The following is a 9,724-nucleotide window of genomic DNA, read 5'->3' as shown; positions in this document are numbered from 1 at the left end:
TCCAGGCGGCTGGTGAAAGAGGCTGCTGCCCGGGCCTTCGTCAGCAAGCCTCCCAGAGGCCTCGCGTGCTTCCCGGACTCCTCCAAGAGGGGCTGTTCAGACCAGCTCCCCCGGGAAGGGAGGGGCGCTTTGCAGCTGGATCCGCGCGGCAGCAGCCAGCCACTCCCCCCTTCCCGCCCCTCGAGGCTCCGAATCCCAGCGAGTGGCTTTTGCGCTCAGCCAAGCTTCAAATCAGGCACTTTTATCCTCTGTTTTCTTCGTCCGCTTCTGTCGGCACAGCCCGCAAGGCCGGCCCCAGAGCTTAGGGGAGAGGGCGCCTGCGGCGGCGGTCACTTTACAGGAGCGACGCGAAGTGCGGCGCGTCCAGCAACGAAGCTGAAGGCCGTCTAGGGGCGGAAAGTGGTTGGGGGCTGCTCGACCCACCTACGGCGGTGATCCTGGGGCCTTGCCTGTTGGCGGCTGGTTTTCCCTACTGCAAATGCGAGAGAGGCCAGCAGGCTCGGTGGCACTACATTGCAGGCCGCACTTCCGGTAAAAATGGATCTGCAGTATGGGGAGGTGGCCGCCAGGCCCTTGTTTTGTCTACCATTCAAGGAGAGGATACTGAGCCAGAGGGATCCCTGGGCTGACTTAGGGACAGGCAGTTGCAGAGACATTTAGGGGAGCTCCCTGGGAGGGCAAGCATGCAGAAGGTCCACCCCGGTTCAGGCTGAACCTGGAGGATCTCAGGGCTTGAGGAAAACGTTTATCTGCCGGGGACCCTGGAGAAACTCTCTGACGGGCAGAGCAGGCGATTTGGGGCGAGATCAGACTGGGTGAATCAGGCCGCTTCCATTCGTAGGTTCTCAGTACCCAGCTCTGGTTCGTGACTCTGGGGTTTCCTTTGAAGCCCTTCCCGGTGGACCATGCCTTTAGCCGCTGCTGCTGTGAGAGAGGCTCCCCAGGTCATGCGACGGAGCCAAAGCAACCGGATGAGCAGACTCCCTCCCCCCTCCGCCCCATCTCCTAACGCTGCCGCCGCGCAAGACAATGATTTAGCAAACACTGTTTTCCTGAGTTATTCTGAGCCTGTGAATAAACCGGCTGCTTAACGTCTCCGGGGCTGTTTTGAAGTGTCTCGCTCGCTTCCCATAAATATTGTATTTGCCTCCAGTGAGGAATTCTGACATGTATTTAAAATATATACATTCGTACTGAGTATAAAATAGGAATTTTGAATGCTGCTATTGTGTCCGTCCCCCCGTCCCCACCCCCCGTTCAAAATACAACTTAGTGAAACGAGGGGGCCTCTCTCCACCGTGTCAAATATATTTTCTTTTGTCACTCTTTCTTTGATCTTCCCAGGTCAGGCTTGTGTGGTTTGTTTTCGTCCGTGTTGTAAGATGCCAGGGATGCCTGGCTAGTATTCTGGGTGGGGTGGGGAGTGTACGCCTAGCATGTTGCCCCTGGGGCATACTAGACTCTTTTGCACCCCACGCCGGAGTGTCGTGTCCACTCCAATCTACAAGAGAGTTGCAGAACTTGATTCTCAAGGGCAGATCTTCTCTCGGGCCGGGTTGAGAAATCATTTCATTTGCTCTTTGCTTCCTTATGGTGTGGGACCAGCCGGCCAATGTTGAAGCATTTTAAATCTAAACGGACTCCAAAAGGTGGGGTCCCCGAGATGTATGAAACTTTCCCTAGGTCCCAGCAGCGCTTCTGGGATCGTTTTGTGTGGAGCACCCACGAAGGTCAAAGGAGGTGCAAGAGAATTCTTTGCCTCGAAGTCAACGGGACTGAAAATTGTTTCGCTTTGGCTGGACCCCAAGAAACATAAAGTTGATTTTTTTAAAAAAAGAACTCTCCTATAACACTCCTGCAGCCCCACAACTCTAGGGGGAAAAATGGAATAAATCCATAGCGGAGCAACAGAGCCCCCAGCCCCGAGTACAATCTGGGCAGAGACATAGAATGGGCCTCGGAGATTAATATATCCCCAGCTATTTAAGGGACCATAAAAATATACTTAAAGTATTACACACAGAGCTACAGGTCATCTCCGAAGTTAGGGTGGTCCGGAGTTAATGAGTGCAGAGAGGTTCAGGGAAGGGCGTGGACCGCTGAGAGCAGTCCTGGCGCTGGAAAGGGTTCCAGGAAGCTGCCCCGTGGTTGAGAGCCAGCGCCGGAAGCCGCACCCGGTGTGTTTTATGGGTGGGCACGGGAGACCGGTGGTGGCACCTCGCCTCTGGAATTCCCTTTCGGCTCCTCTCTGCCTGGCACCAGTTCTCTTGGAGGACTGAAGATCATTTAAACTCCCCAGGCATTTGGAGGTAGGTGGTTGCAGTTATTATTCGTTTTAAAGCTTTGGTCTTTTTGGCTGTGGGGGCTGCTATGGCTTGATGGGGGGAGGTTTTTTTTTGTGTCTTGTGCTCTGGACAAAAACGTTTACTGTTGACAGTGGCTGGTTTTTTATGGCTGCTGGGCTTTTATGGTTGGTTAACTGTAATGCTTTTAATGCTGTATTTTATGCTTTGTGTCTTGCCTCGAGCGGGTCTGGAGAGGCGGCATACACATTTTCCGACTAACTGATGAAATGATCGTATGGTATCTGAAGCAGGGATTGTTTGAGCAGCCTCGAACTGTGATGACAGGTGGGAAGGAAACCGGTTTGATTAAACAAACGTTGGCAGCAGAACTGGGTAAGGTGGGATTCAGGTGCTTCCCCTTCGGGTATGGCACAAGAGAAAACCACCGCTTTACTCGTATGGCGCTTTCTGGGTTCAGAGCGCTTCAGGCACATGCACTTGGTATAATCCTCAGGACAGCCCTGTGAGGTTGGCCCGTGGGAAAGCTCCCATCGAGGAAGCGGCTGGCTAGCAGGAGGCTGGCTTTGCCACCTGGGGTGCTCCGGTCTCTAGTGTGTGTGGGGGGTCAGGACGGAGTCCCTTGCTCTTCCCGGAGCCGCTTCCATCCCGCTGCGGAGAGAGCGAAGCGACTGGCCCCGCCAGCCGGTGGTCAAACGGCTGCTGGCTTCCGAGCAGGGGCCCTGCGCGGGAAGCAGGCCTGGGGGCAGCGCGACTCCCAGGCCCAGCCCCCCCGGGGGGGGGGGGGGGGGGGACCCATAGGAGTCCGCGGGGAAAGAGCGAGGTGCTCCCCGGCTGGCCGCCCTCCGGCTCCAGACGCGCCGAGCATAAAGGCGCCAACTGCTACCGCGGAGCCTGGCCTGCCCTCGCGAGTGACAGCTGTCAATCTGCTGCTCTCGGACCCGGAGATCACAGCGGCGCTTGACGGGGGGGGGCGGCGGGGCTGGGGGGGGGGGGGGGGGGGGGGGAGAGACTGGCGCCCGCGGGAAGCCGGAGACGAGCTGGAGGAGGAGGAGGAGAGGAGGCCTCTTTGCATAGCTCTGCCCAGCCCAGCGCCCTTCCAGCGGCACGCCGCGCAGCCAAACCACCGCCCCCTCCTCGGAGAGCCCAGCCCTCGCGCTCTCGCCGGGGAGAGGATCTGTCCAGCTCCCCGCACTGCGGGTGGTGGCGGCGGCGGCGCGGGGCCGGTTTGGGCCGGGGCGGGCAGAGGAGGAGAAGAGTTGCCTCCTTGCAGCCGAAGCCGCGTCGAGGAGTGGATGCGCCTTGGGCACCGGCGGTGGCATTTGGGCAGGCTGGTGGGAGGTCCTCTCTGGGGGAGCCAGCAGACAAGTGCCACGCTAGCCACATCTGAAGGAGGAGTCGTCCAGGGGTGCACAGAGGCCCGCTCGCCCTCCACGTCCCTCCCCGCAGAGGCAAGGGCTCCCCCCTCCCTTTTTCTTTCCCTTGTCCGACTGAGCTGCCTGAGAAAGGTGTGGTTCCTTCTTGGCTGAAAAACTTTTGGCTGTTTGGCCAGCCCAGGGACCTGAGAGAAGGACCAGGAGCCCCCTTTAACTTGAATGGCACTCGAGAGGTTTCCATATTCCGAATTAACAAAATATTATATTCAACATAGAGGGGAGAGGTCAGTTGAAATCAGGGGTTGACATTTCTGAGGTAAAACCAGGAGGTGCACAGACTTTAGTTCTTAAGTTTCAGGTTTAATGAGTTTCTTAAGCTATTCAGAGTTACTTAAAATCTTTATGTTGAGAGGCTTTTGTTCCAGTGTTTTCCCCAAACACTCCAGTATACTTTCCTGGAGTATTCTCTGACTCTTTTGGTTTCCAGAAGGCTGGTGCCCTCTTTCCAGCACCCAAATTCCTTCTCTTGAAACACCAGTAGGTCTTGAGTTTTTAACTGACTCTTAAGGTCTCCAAAGGCAGTTTCTAACCACACACCAGACCAGGGATCTCTGCCTTCTTTAGAGCAGACCTTGTTTGACGGGGTAGGGAATTTTCTTCTCTCACTAGAAAAGCTATCCCCTTTCCTGGGCCTGAAAGGGGGTCTTTGCCTACTTCCTAAATTTCCTTGCCAACTTTCCCCAGTTCTCCTGTCTGTGTTAACCTGCTCTCAGTTACGGCTGAATTCCAAATGAATTCTCCTCCTCAGCATCCAGTTCAGGTCTTTCTCTGCTCAGCTGATGCTAACCAATCAAGATCTCTTGGAACAGCCTGCCACTCAAGGCTGTCTGGCTCTATGAAGAATTAACCTGTCACAGTCCTGTATGTGTTTGTACAGCACTTCTAAGCTTTTAAAAGTGCAGCCCATCCCAGTGCATTTGTCCTTTCAACACAGCCAGAACAGCACAAATGGGAAGCAAAATGGGATGATAAAACTGTTGTGGTTGTAGTCGACAGGACAGCTTCTCTATCTACATTTGAGACAGAGAGGCAGTATGGCATAGTGGTTAGAATGTTAGACCAGGACACGGGACAACCTGGTTCAAATCCCCACTCTACTTATGGAAGCTTGCTGGGTAACCTTGGGCCAGTCACATTCTCAGCTGAACTTACCTCACAGAGTTGTTGTGAGGATAAAAGGAAGGACAGGAGAACAGCCACCCTGAATCCCCATTGAGGAGAAGAATGGGGTATAAATAAAGTAAACAAATGCAACTCTTCCTCTGAATGCCAGGGCTGGGATAGCACAGGGCCCATCAGGCCCTATGAAAGTCACCATATTACTTGCTCATGGCAGCTGAATGTCTTAGGCCACTTCATCTGAAAGCACTGCAAACAAAAACAAAAGAGGTGGCTCAAAAGTTATGCTTGTGGTGCTTTATGATTTATGGTGGTTCACTCCCACATGCAGTTCCCCACTGGGTGCTGCAGTCCTGATGGGATGAATGTGCAGGTTCCCACGGAAAACAGTTCCTCTGAACATATGCAGATTACATTTTCCTCACCAGCAGATAGCCACAGTGTTGGGATTCTTATTAAAGTCATCAGAGTAAGTATTAAGAGACTGAGTCCATGGTGTGTTTAAAAATATAAGAGTTTACTATCAACCTAATATGGGAAAAGGTACACAGGATATGAAAATAAGAAACAGCTAAAATGGCTACATCCTTACAGCTACAGGTAAAAAGCAGGAATGGGGGCGTCTTCTTCTTCAATCAGAACAAGGACAGGAAGAAGAAGAAGCCAATATGCTAAATACTTGACACACTGGTTTCCAATCAGACTATTAAGTTAGCTCCAAAGTTCCCGGGCATTCTATCGCTCAAACAGATTGGTTACAAACAAAACATGTGACTTCCTGTTGATCATAACAAACATCATTAACCCTGTAAATACTGAAGTGTTTTAACTTGTAACACCCAACACACAGCCTGCTTACAGGCTTCTAGACCAAACAGTGTGATCGTTTAGCATGGGTTCAGTGTAGGGCTGCCAACTCCAGCTTAGGAAGTTCCTGGAAAATAGGGGGCAGTGCCTAGGAGGGAGGAGTTTGGAGAGGAGAGGGAACTCAATGGGGTTGGGATGCCATAGAGCCCACCCTCTGAAGTTGCCATTCCCTCCAGAGGATCTGATCTCTCTATTTTAGAAACCACTCACAATTCCTTCCCCTGGCAATCCTGCTTCAATGAGCCCTGGTGCCTCCAGTTTTTAAAGCTGACATTACATCATCCATGTTGAATGTTGAATTTCTCCATTCCTGTACCATTCCTCTTTTAGGCTGGACGGATTTGCCATGAGTGCTCATGCATGTGAACAGGCAGGGCTGGCAGCTTATGATAAAACTGGTTCTCTAGCCCACATCACACCAAATCCACACTTAAGGGGCAATCAGTGGGTGCTCTGGCATGGAATGTGTCTGGGGCTTGAACATGATAGACCAACACCAGCAAACACCTCTTTAAAACTTACCTACGGGCCTCCAGCTTTAATATCAGGTGCCTGTAGCAAAACCACCTGAAGGATTCCTTCCGGGTCCACACTGAATAATGACCTGTTTCTGCAAAGGTTCATGTTTAAAACCTGGTAGATTCATTTATACTTAAGGCCAAAATGATTTCAACAAAGTGGACATCTTGAGGATTCAAACTGCAGGTCTGTGCATTCATTACCTTAGGCTGCAGGCTGGAGCACCACAATTAGTTCCAATTAGGTAATTAGCATTAATGGAGAACACTTGAAAGGATTTTTGTTCTGTAGATTCAGTAGCTGACCCAAAGCAGCAGGAAGCCTGTTTGTGTATTTTCAGTGGTATAAACTAAGGTGACCTTAGAACTGTGATGAAGTGAAGAAAGCATCAGCCATGGTTTGAGTGGGAGAGCTTTGGTTCTTATTCCTAACCACTGGAAATGACTCACTGGGCAGCCCTGAGCAAACCTTGCCCCATCTCCCTTCTCTCATTGGTAAAATGGGGATATTAATTGTCTGGGTGGTTGCCTAGGGCTTTGATAGCCAAGGGAATTAATTAGTCCTTGGCACTCTTGGGAGGCTGGGAGGGGTGCAGGCTGATGAGAGTCTACGTAGGCCTCCCTGTCCATCTACATAGGCCAGGCATTTTTGCACCTAGTGGAACTTGTTCTTTGAAGATCATGCTTCCCCAGCCTTCTGTGTACTTGTTAGGTAATGGGTAGAACCTAGTTTGGGGGTGAGCAGAATTAAGCTTGGCCCATTGGTGATGCTGCCTCATATCCCTGGTGGCAGTTCCAACATCTGTGACTTGTGAAATTGCCTTATACCATCAGATCTTTGGTCTATCAAGACCAGTATTGTCTAGCCCTGACCTGGATAGCCCAGGCAAGCGCAATCTCATCAGATCTTGAAAGCTAGGCAGGGTCAACTCTGGCAAGTACTTGGATGGGAGACCTCTTTGAAATACCAGAGGCGGGCGGCAGGGGCAGGCTTTATTCAGCCACCTCTCTGAATACCCTCCAGGCCCCCAGTAGGGATCAGTCACCAGAGGTCACCATGACTTCCAGGTGAACATACAGGTGGTCACCATGACTTCCAGGTGCACATACACGCACATGAAAAAATACATTTTTTAAAAAAATCAGTATTGTCTACTCTGAGTGGTGTGGCATGTCAAGTTCTCATACTATGTTCTTTCACATGACCTACTGATTGTTTTAACTGGAGATGCTGGGGACTGTTCCTGGGACCTTCTGCCAGCAAAGCACATGCTCTACCATTCAGCCATGTCCCCTCCCTTGGCACTTGGTAGGAGGCCATTTTGACGATGGGTCAAAAACCTATGACTCCACCACAATCCCACTCACTGGTCAGAGTGGCCTTCAGACCCAGCTAGTTCCTGACAGGGGGTTCTAGTTGAGCTTGAACCTGGACTGCATTGTGTGTAACTGGCTCAGGCAAACAAGTGCCCCTCAGTCCACACTGAATGGGGGTGGCAAGTCAAAACACGCTGAGGACAGTGGGAATAAACCTTGTTTGTCTGAATCCACTAAGTATTTTTGGATCAAGAGTTTCTGCTTCTTGTGAAATTAGGCTGTGGACCCCGGGTGTTTGTCCGCCACCGTCTCAGTTTGGGATGAACCAGTCACAGCCACAGATGAGCTTCTGTATGCCTCATCAAGATGCAACATACTTTAAATAGCATCTGCATGACTGCCCCCCCAGTCGCTCTCCCCCCTCCCGCTTCCTAGTGAGGCTGATACACAAAGTACCTCAAGTGGCAGCTGTCACCAGTGAGGTGGCATTTTTCTTCAGCGGTGCTGACAGCTGCTGTCCAGGAGGAGTATGAATGGAACGGGAATGACATCATGTTTATTCAGAAATGACATTCCCAGCTACGGATCAGTGTCAGCAATATTTTTGATATGTTTGAGGAGGCGAAAACACTTCCTGAGATACGTCCCTGATTTATCCCTTATACGGTGCACAACACGCACACACTAATTGAAGGCACTTTGGCAAAGGAAAACATAGTTGCCTCACTGAGCAGGCTGCATTAGAACTCTTCCCCTGACATGCTAGCTTTCAGTGTGCAGGGACTGGTTTGTTGGGAGAAACATTCAGACCTATTTCCCCCCCCCCCCACCTAGGAATCATTTTATAATTAGGTGTGGAACAGAAACCACAATGAGATGTAAACTATGTCCTGAGCTTTTATGGGGGTAGGTTAGGCTGCTTTATAAGGAGCTATTTGTGTAGATACCATATCAGATTGGGCTGGCCTGGGTTCGAATCCTTGTTCAGCAAGGATGCCCACCAGGTGACCATGAGGAAGCCCTTATCATTCAGCCTAGCTGTCCTTGCTGTGAGAACAAAATGTGGCTGTTCAATGGGAAAATGTCCCTTGGGAAAATGTCCCTTGGGAAAATGGTGGAATGCAATTGTGACTAGACAGAATATGGTACAAGACCCAGCATTGTGGTTTGCACTTGTCCATCTTCAAACACACCTGGCAACAGAAGCCTAAGATTCCAGCTGCTGTTACCTTTGCACCTCCAAACACATTTGCCTGGCTGCAAACTCTCTCTTCTTGGCTCCCTTTTCCCTCTTCTTGGTTTCCACTCATGGTGTCAGATGAAAGCGAGATATATTTAATTCTGAGTTCAACAGAAGGGCTTATTTAAATATATACTCTGAAACTCTGTGCCTAATGATCTCAAGTTGCAAGTGGGTTGATGGATGGAAGTGGCTGGAGAGAGAGAGCCTGGCAGAGTCCCTGGGCAGGCTGTCTGAATGCTAGGAGATTCTGGCTTTGGCAACCTCTGTAAGTTACACAAGTTGAGCCTGATTTGTGTGATTTCTCCTTTTTTCTTTTGCAGTTGATTCAGGCTCTCTTTTGGCTTCTGAGATTCCAGCCAGTGTTGCCCATACATTTCTGCAACCATGAGGGCTACATAAACCAAATCTGATGTTCAGAAAGAGAAATTTTGTGCTCAGTGTGCCACACAGCCTGCATTTCCTCCTGCATCTTTGCTGGCTCTGGTGCAAGGGAAACCTTCCACTGTGGTAGGACTAGACTACCTGACTTCCACGGTTGGGATCCAAGGGCTACAGACAGAGTGGGATCCAAAACTAGATTGTCCAAACCCTTTCTGACATTCTAACTACTACATCACACTGGCTCTCTAGATGGCCTTTGGATTCCTTGCCACTCCAGGAGTCAATGCGAAATATCAAAATGAGGCATGGCTTGACCTGCCATCCTTTGCTCACCCCTCCTGATTGGCTCTGTGGCCTTAACAGGACACACTGGTGCACACTGGTGTTCATAGCACCGTTTTGCCAATGAACAGCTCAGAAGCTGCTGCCGAAACATTGATAGCATTTAACGTTTTCAATAGAAGTTTTGACATGTTGTTCCACAACTGATGATGCCAACATCTGTGACTGCCGTAGTGAAGCGGAATCGAGTTTTGTCAT

The 9,724-nt window shown here is 50.8% G+C and overlaps 1 protein-coding gene across 1 annotated transcript in view; it reads left to right on the top strand.

The window, feature by feature from the left end:
* The first annotated feature begins 2,274 nt into the window (after positions 1 to 2,274).
* The window catches only part of NEK6 (NIMA related kinase 6), a 209,739-nt gene continuing 202,289 nt past the window's right edge, over positions 2,275 to 9,724 (top strand). Inside the window, exon 1 of the mRNA XM_015418434.1 lies at positions 2,275 to 2,309. The gene's annotated coding sequence lies outside the window, so the exon portion shown is untranslated. The remainder of the gene's footprint in view (positions 2,310 to 9,724) is intronic.

Source organism: Gekko japonicus, unplaced genomic scaffold (genome assembly GCF_001447785.1).
Source record: "Gekko japonicus isolate JY-2015 unplaced genomic scaffold, Gekko_japonicus_V1.1 scaffold127, whole genome shotgun sequence".
Lineage (NCBI taxonomy): Eukaryota > Metazoa > Chordata > Lepidosauria > Squamata > Gekkonidae > Gekko > Gekko japonicus.
This window is presented reverse-complemented; position numbering and strand designations above follow the sequence as displayed.